The sequence below is a fragment of the Castor canadensis genome, chromosome 5 (assembly GCF_047511655.1).
Source record: "Castor canadensis chromosome 5, mCasCan1.hap1v2, whole genome shotgun sequence".
NCBI classification, from domain to species: Eukaryota; Metazoa; Chordata; class Mammalia; order Rodentia; family Castoridae; genus Castor; species Castor canadensis.
Genome location: NC_133390.1, coordinates 96,419,994 through 96,428,108, shown reverse-complemented (window position 1 = coordinate 96,428,108; position 8,115 = coordinate 96,419,994).

Genomic DNA, 8,115 nt, shown 5'->3' with positions numbered 1-8,115 from the left:
CACTGTTGCCCAGCAATTGTGGAGATTTCTGAGAAATGGAAGGATTTTGCAAGAATGGGAGAATGCCTAATAAGGTATCCTCAGAGCCGTGATGGTGATTTGAGGTGAGGTGTATACAGGAAACAGCAGCTATAACAAAATGTAGATGAAGCCTCTGGGGAAACTTCCTGCTGAGGGACTGCCAGCCACTGTACCAAGATGTAGCCTCTAACATGGTCAACTATTGTACTTGGACAATGGTGGAGCCGGATGTTTGGCAAAATTTACCCAGACATGGTTCTCTGGATCCGTTGTTGTGTGTGTTGCCTTTCTGTCTACCTGTCCCCATCTCACCTTTAAGGCCAGGATATATACCATAGTCAGGAATTGCTTATTGCTTGATGTTTGGTGTTTTCTGCTCATTTTCTGGGCAGAATCATAAATGACGATAACTATTGTCTTGTTTGTTTGTTTGTTTTTTGAGACAGTTTTATTATGTAGCCCAGGCTGGCCTTGAACTCAGAGTACTACTGCCTCAGCCTCCTGAGTTCTGGGATTACAGGCATCACCATACCAAGCTTAGAAATTGATGTGTAATAACTGTACTACATCTTTATAGAACAGAGAATGTACATCTTAATAGAATACAGTATACTATTTCAGAACATGTATACAATATGCAGTGATCAAGTCAAGAGAAATTAACATGTATTTATAGTTTCTATGTGTTGAGAACATTCAAAATCCTTTCTACTTGCTATTTTGAAATATATACTAAATTATTGTTAACTGTAGTCACCCGACTGTGCTATATAGAACACTAGAATTTATTCCTCCTATCTGTGTGTCTTTTTGTGCTCAATAACCAACTTCTTTCTGGCTCTCCTTCCACCACACTTCCCAGTCTCTGATAACCACTGTACTACGCTCTCTTTCTCCCCTCCCCCAATGCTGTGTTGGAGATCAAACCCAGGGCCTCAAGCATACTATGGAAGTGCTCACTTAAGTGAGTTGGTTCTGTTTGCAACTAAACCAACTAACTAATATAACCAACCTAACTAACATAACCATTAACAGCATGATTCACAATGATGGTTTTTACTGCTTTATAAACCCAGCCTATTAATCAAGCAGAGGCTCACCAGTGATGACACATTCACTGGATACTCAGGTCTCACACCTTATTGCATTTGTTCTTTCTCCCTCTTTCAACCCATTTACAGGTCTACACCATTGCATTTCTGCAATTAGTGCATAGGCCTGACATAAAATAAGAAGTACCACATATGCACAAAATTAAAGTATATACTGAACCTAATAAGTATTTTCTAAAAAGACAAAACAAATACAGTGCTGACACATTTCTAAAAACTCATAGAATTGCAGACCATGGTTGTTTAATAAGAACCTTGGGGTGCTGGAAAGAGCACTGGCACCTTGTTCACGTTCAAGTATGGAGCAACCATGTGATCTTGGGCCTCTTGGACTTCAGTTTCATCATAAGTAAGTGAGAATGGTGGAGAATAGCTAATTTTTTTTATTGAGCTCATGCTTTGCCAGGCACTGCTAAAAAAAAAAAGTAAATAGTATTATTCTAGGGAGATAAAGGAGAATGATGGAGGAGGTGGATTCAAGTATGATGTATCTGATGTATTGCAAGAACTTTTGTAAATGCCACAATGTACCTCAACCAGCACAACAAAAATTTAAAAAATAAAAATAGTATTATTTTAGACTAAAAGAGAGGATGTGTTAGGTTAAGTAATTTACCCAAAGTTAGGCAGTGGCAGTGGTGGACTATGGTTCCAGACTTATTTATGTTAAAACTTTACTTCTGAATTCACATTACGTGATCTCTTGTGTTTCTTTCAACTACAACCCTCTAAATGTTAACCTATAGTTTATAAGTCTAGTAAGACCCAAGAAAGATGTAAACTGGCTCTCAAAAGTAGCATTATTCTACATGGTGTTTATAGATCTGTGGTATTTCACTCAAGGAATACAATCTCATTCAGTACATTTAGTTTTATAAGTCATGAAGCCAAATCTTTGATGGACTATATCACAAGCGCAAAGTTTAGAGTGGGTATATTTACAATGGTATATATTTTGTGCCTTGAATTACTTTGGAAAATGTTTCAAAAAACCTGGTCCCCTCTAATTTCATAAGAATTTTATATGTATTTATGAAGATGTTTCTGTATTGTAGCAAATCTTTTTGGGCATGGACTAATGTGTATCTCTTCATACTGATATTCTGCAGCATCTGTATATAGTACATCAAATTTTAGAGGTGTGATCTTAAATTTAAGTTAAAAAACCAAGAGGGCAATAAAATATAAACTGCTTAACAACATAAAAAGTAATGTTATGCTTTTAAAATGATTGTTTTTACTTAATTATTTATTGTTTTTTCTTCCAGATAGGGCTCACCATGTCACCCAGGCTGGTCTCAAACTCCTAGGCTCAAGTGGTCCTCCTGCCTCAACCTCCCCAGTAGGTGAGACTACAGATAAATGTACCACACTGACTGATGTTTTTGTCACATATCATGTACTCAGATGTCACAGCAATATTAAATTGTTATTGAAGTTTCTCTCAATTTCTATAATTGTTGTGAACAGGTAACAGTTTATAGACTGGCTCTGATCTTCAGATCACACATTGGGAAGTGCTATTTTTAAAACACCTAAGATTATTGCATAGTATAAAGAAAAGCTAATTGGCTAGCAAATCTGTTGGGGATGGAAGGCAGTGTAGTCTCTAGCCAGTGGTTCTAACGATCTTGCTGTCTGGAGGAACAAGGCAGCTCTGCGGCAATAGGTGACGTCTAAGCTCCCCAGCAGGCTGCCAATTACAGAAGCTTGCCTTTCAATTGAGCTCTATGTCATTCTCCTACCTCTCATCAGCTGGCAGCAAATCTTCATTTTTTGTTTACCCTGCCTCTCACATTTGCTTCTTTTTTTCTTGCCATCCTCCTTGTTCAGGGCTATAGAGTCATGACTCCTGCACTGTTACAAAAGTCTCCCTGCTGCAGTATCTGCTTCCTTTTCTTTCCTTTTCATCATTTAGAAAATGAACTGAGCAGAGACTGATTTTAAGATGCTCTCTGGCTCTAACGTTTTGTGACTTATCCCCTGCTGTTCTTATTTTTTCTCACTTGATTGGCACAAAAGACCTAAGTTGTATATAACTCTAAGTTCCACTTTAGAGTCTTTCCCACAAAAAATGAGTATTAGAATACAATATTTTAATACTGTATAAAAAAGCCAGAAGCTCTGCTGTGGTAGGCCCTGTACGATGACCATTCAGAATATGTAACCTTGTCTGGTCTTCATTGGTGTTTTTTGTCTTTCCACTTGGTGATATAACCCCAAAAACTAACATTTCTATAATCCTAGGAAGGTAACTCCTAAAAGGAATAAGAAATAAAAATGCAAATCATAGAGAAACAATGAAAAGGCACAAAGCATAATCCATGGTATTAATACTTTTAACTGCTTAATATAAATGTAGTTAATATGCTTCACAATAAATATTTCTGTTTTTCAATTTGTTAGATGTTGATACAATATTTAAGATAATCTGTTACTCTTATTTTTTACTTTTTTGAGGTCAGGTTGGCCTTAAACTTGTGATTGCCCTGCCTCAGCTTCCTAAGTGGTAAGATTACAAGCATGCACCACAATGCCTGGCTAAGATAATCTATTAGACTTGTGATTTTTTTTTTTTCAGTACTGGGGTTTGAACTCAGGGCCTACACCTTGAACCACTCCACGAGTCCTTCTTTGTGAAAGGTTTTTTCGAGACAGGGTCTCTCGAACTATTTTTTCAGGTTAGCTTCAAACCAATAGCCTCCTGACTGATCTCTGCCTCCTGAGCAGCTATGATTATAGGGATGAGCCACTGGTGCCTGGCTTAGACTTGTGATTTTAAGTATTAATTATGAAACTTTGATTATATATGTTTCAATGTGTTCATTAAATAAGTGATGTTAATTTGTTTTCAACATTTCATAATAAATCATTTAGATATTTAGTGTAATAAGTTGTGTTAAACAAAATACTTACAATATTGACAGTTCCTTTCTATGAAAAGCTCTAGGCCAATGAAGCCCCTGTCAGCATTGCCCTAGAGGAAATAAGCCAGTTTGTATTTTAAAAGCATTGAGATGGGGTGGGAGAATAGAGGCCAGTTCTTAGAGGTGAAGATGGATTCTGGTCTGACCTCCTGTGCATTTTTCCTGAACCATGAGGCAGTCCTGAGCTGCATGGGGATCTCAGACCCACTCCACAGAGCACACCATCAGGAAAAGACTCTCAGGGGCAGCTGCAGGTCCTTGGGGACTCAACACTAAATGTCACAATTTTGGGAATTATGACAGCTCGAACTTGATCTGAAAGGAGTAGAGGTGACTGCCTGCAAATAATTTATGCTGGGATTGATAATTAATATCCCAGAGGTGATCAAAATGGACTGAAGACCAGACTCCTTCCTCTAAGACCCAGTGTTCTGGGTTGTGTATAGTGCCCTGACTTTTTTCCCTTTCTTTATTTTAATTAATTAATCAATTAATTTTTATAGTTCTGGGGATCAAAAGCACTGTCTCGTGCATGTTAAGCTAGTGCTCCAGCATTGAGCCACACCCCAGCTATAAACTGTACATTTAAAACAGAATATGAATGACATCTCAACAAAACTGTTTAAAAATAAAAAGAAAGGCACCAGCCACCCTAGGGGCAAGTCTCATGTCCAGGTATACGCCATTCTCCAAGTCACCGTCGGCCTCCTGACTTATTTTTTCCTTCATTTTTTTCTGAGGATGGAGCCAGGGCCTTATACATGCTAGGCAAGTGGTTTACTGCTGAACCACTCCCATAGCCCTAGCCTAACTTCCAAAATCAAAATCACTTTCTTGTCTTTAGAGATTGCATGGAGGCCCCATGTGAAGCATCAGTATTGCAGTGGCTGAGTCTTGCTGTTTCTTTACCTGATATACCTCTGGCCTCTCCTGTATCTGCTCAGGCTGGTTTGGCCCCCTTCTGTCCTTTCCTAGCCTGTGTAGTCTCTGGACCACTGGGCCTGTGGAGCTGGCTGTGGTCTGGCCATGGCTTCTGCATCCTGCAGTCAGGATCCAGAGGCCAAGTCTGACTTACCTTCAATAACTTTGGCAAAACTTGGTGTGGGTAAGACCCAGGGTGGAAAGGAATGTCCAGGGTGTCTCCTGTCTAGTTTCAATGGTCAGTTCTGGTTTGTTCTCTTCTGCACTCATTAGCTGGATGCTTTGTAGACACTCACCTGTGCAGAAAGACATTTTGCACAGGTAGAAAGGCTCAGTTGGTCCACTTGACTCACACATTCTTAGGAGAGGGAACTGACTCCCCTCGTCCTGCAAAGCTGATTCCTCTCTTTTCCCAAGAGTTCCACAAACATGAGTGTTTAAACATTTCGATATGTTACACTTCTTACACTACTGAAGATCAAACTTTGCCCCATGTTTGGCTGAGGACAGGGTCTTTTTCAGATTGCTCTTTTTTTGTGTGTGGTACTGAACTCAGGGCCTACACCTTGAGCCACTCCAACAACCCTTTATTGTGCTGGGTTTGCCCAGGGCTGGTTTTGAACTGCAATCATCCTGATCTCTACCTCCTGAGTAGCTAGGATTACAGGTGTGAGTCACCAGCATCCAGCTTCGGGTTGCTTTTGGGCCCTGGGTGTGACTCTACTAGACTCCCTCAGTGTCCTGGCTCTCAGCCTCACACTCATGGCTTGCCATGAAATACCTGGGGATTTCTCCAAGAAGCCTTTTGGTGAGAAATGGTATTTTAAGACCAAAAGATGGGGCAGCAGTTGGTTGCCCCAGACTTTTTATGATCCTAGAGAGAGGGTAGAGCCTGCCTTATCCTCCTCCTTTATATAATCAGCTAAATGGGGTGAGTTAAAATTTCCAGCAATCCTAATGAGTAGCAGGCATAGGAAATACTGGAGAACAAAAGAAACTGATGCTTTTGGGCCCAGAATTGTGAAGCAGATGCTCATCCTTTATAAATGTAGTGTTGCCAAGAGCATTTGAAAGAGCCTGAGCTATTCAGGACCTACGGGAAAGAGAGAGTGCTACATGTCCAACTTGAGAGAAGGGACAGAAAGGGCCACCAGGTGAAGCAGGTAGAGGTGAAGCCCAGTAATGTGTCTTAAGCCAAACTCAGTGAACCAGAACCAAGCCCTTTATTTCCATGGCCTAGGAATAAATCCTTTTTCCTGGTTTAAGAAGAGAAACTCTATAACAATTATACATTTTTTTCTTGAAGAATTCTAAAGTACACTTAAGCTTGCTCAAGATAATACAAAATTTGTTTTAGTTAAAGTTCTTTTCCCCATGATCATCTTGTTACACATATATTCAACTTTATGGACCTAAGATAGAAAGATAAGTATTTTCATTATAGTTTATTTATTTGGCAGCACTGGGGTTTGAACTCAGGGCCTCACTTGTTAGGCAGGCACTCTTACTGCTTGAGCCACTCCACCAGTCCTAATTATTGTTTTAATATGATGATGGAGTAGACTATGGGTAGATGGTTATTAATGTTTTTATCCCTGCCAGTGTGCTGGGGATTGAACCCAGGCCTTAGGCCCTGTGCCTGCTAAGAGAAAGCTCTACCACTGAGCTACAATCCTTGCCATAATATTATTTTAAAAGTTCAGATAGTTATATCAGTTATGCTTTCTATCTTAAGATATTCCAGGGTGTTCCAGTAAATAAGCCTTTCAACTTACATTCCTTATTTCATAGCATGAAAATATGTTTGTTCTTTCTGCTTAGGGAAAGAGTTAGTAAAATACTTTGGACATTCATGGCAAAGTGCTTAAATGTATGCCATTGGTACCTTACAGGACATGAAAGTTTTCATAAGGAAGATGGCACATGTCTGCAATCCCAGCACTTGGGAGGCTAAGGCAGGAGGATGAAAATTTGAGGCTAGCCTAAGTCATATAATGAGACTTTGTCTCAAAAAATAAAATAAAGATGGTACAATAAAGGCTGCTTTGTTTTGGATGTTTTAAGTTATTAAAAATAACCTATGTTTACAATTTTTAAAAAATCAAGCAAAATAGAAAAGTAGATCCAGAAGGATCTACTTTTAACAGTTCGGCAAATGATAGCATGTTCTTGCCTTTTAATTTCATATTAGTGTTCTCAAGAGCAGTGACAATATATATTAATTCCTTGGTCTTTGGTCAGTCACCTTAAGAAAATACAAAAGGGCTGGCAGAGTGACTCAAGCAGTAAGAGCACCTACCTATCAAGCATGAGGCCTTGAGCTCAAACCCCAGTGCTGCCAAAAAAAAAAAAAAGACAAAAAACAAAAATTATACCGATTTGAAGCCAGCCTGGGGAAACAGTTTGCAAGACCCTATCTCGAAAAAACCCATCACAAAAATAGGGCTGGTAGCGTGGCTTAAGGTGTAGGCCCTGAGTTTAAATCTCAGCACTGCAAATAAAAAAAAAAAGGAGAAAAAAGAAAATACAACAACAAAAAAGATGTTAATTAGGAAAATGGAAAAATATAATTTAAAAATATTGATAAACATTGTTCTTTTTATTTTTTGGCAGTACTGGGGTTTGAACCCAAGTTCTTGTGCTTGCTAGGCAGGCACTCTAACCACTTTGGCCACAGCTTGATAAACATGTTAACTGTATGATATATGTAACAGCTCCACTTAATCTTCAAAACAGAAGCATGCAAAACGTTTATAAAAATTAAAGAAAATTATATTTAATGAAGGGGAAAATAGTCCAATATTTGAATAGCTTCTATAAAACTAAGTTCAACTCTGTGTGTGTGGTGAAAATGAGAGATAAAGCGTTATTTTTACCCCTACATCTGTGACTATATCAAGTATCACAACTGTCACGTTAGTATGCATTAGGGAAGCATTGTCTTTTTACCTACAAATTAACAAAAAATTACCTGTCTGTTATGGATGATTACAATGCTATGAGACCTGTGTACTTACAGTTGTACCAAAAAGAAAGTAGCACAGTAGAAGTGGAGTTATCTAGACCAGACCCTATCAGCTTACTTCATAGGTTTATTCCTAGTTCACAGCAGAGTGCCTGGTTAATAAATATTT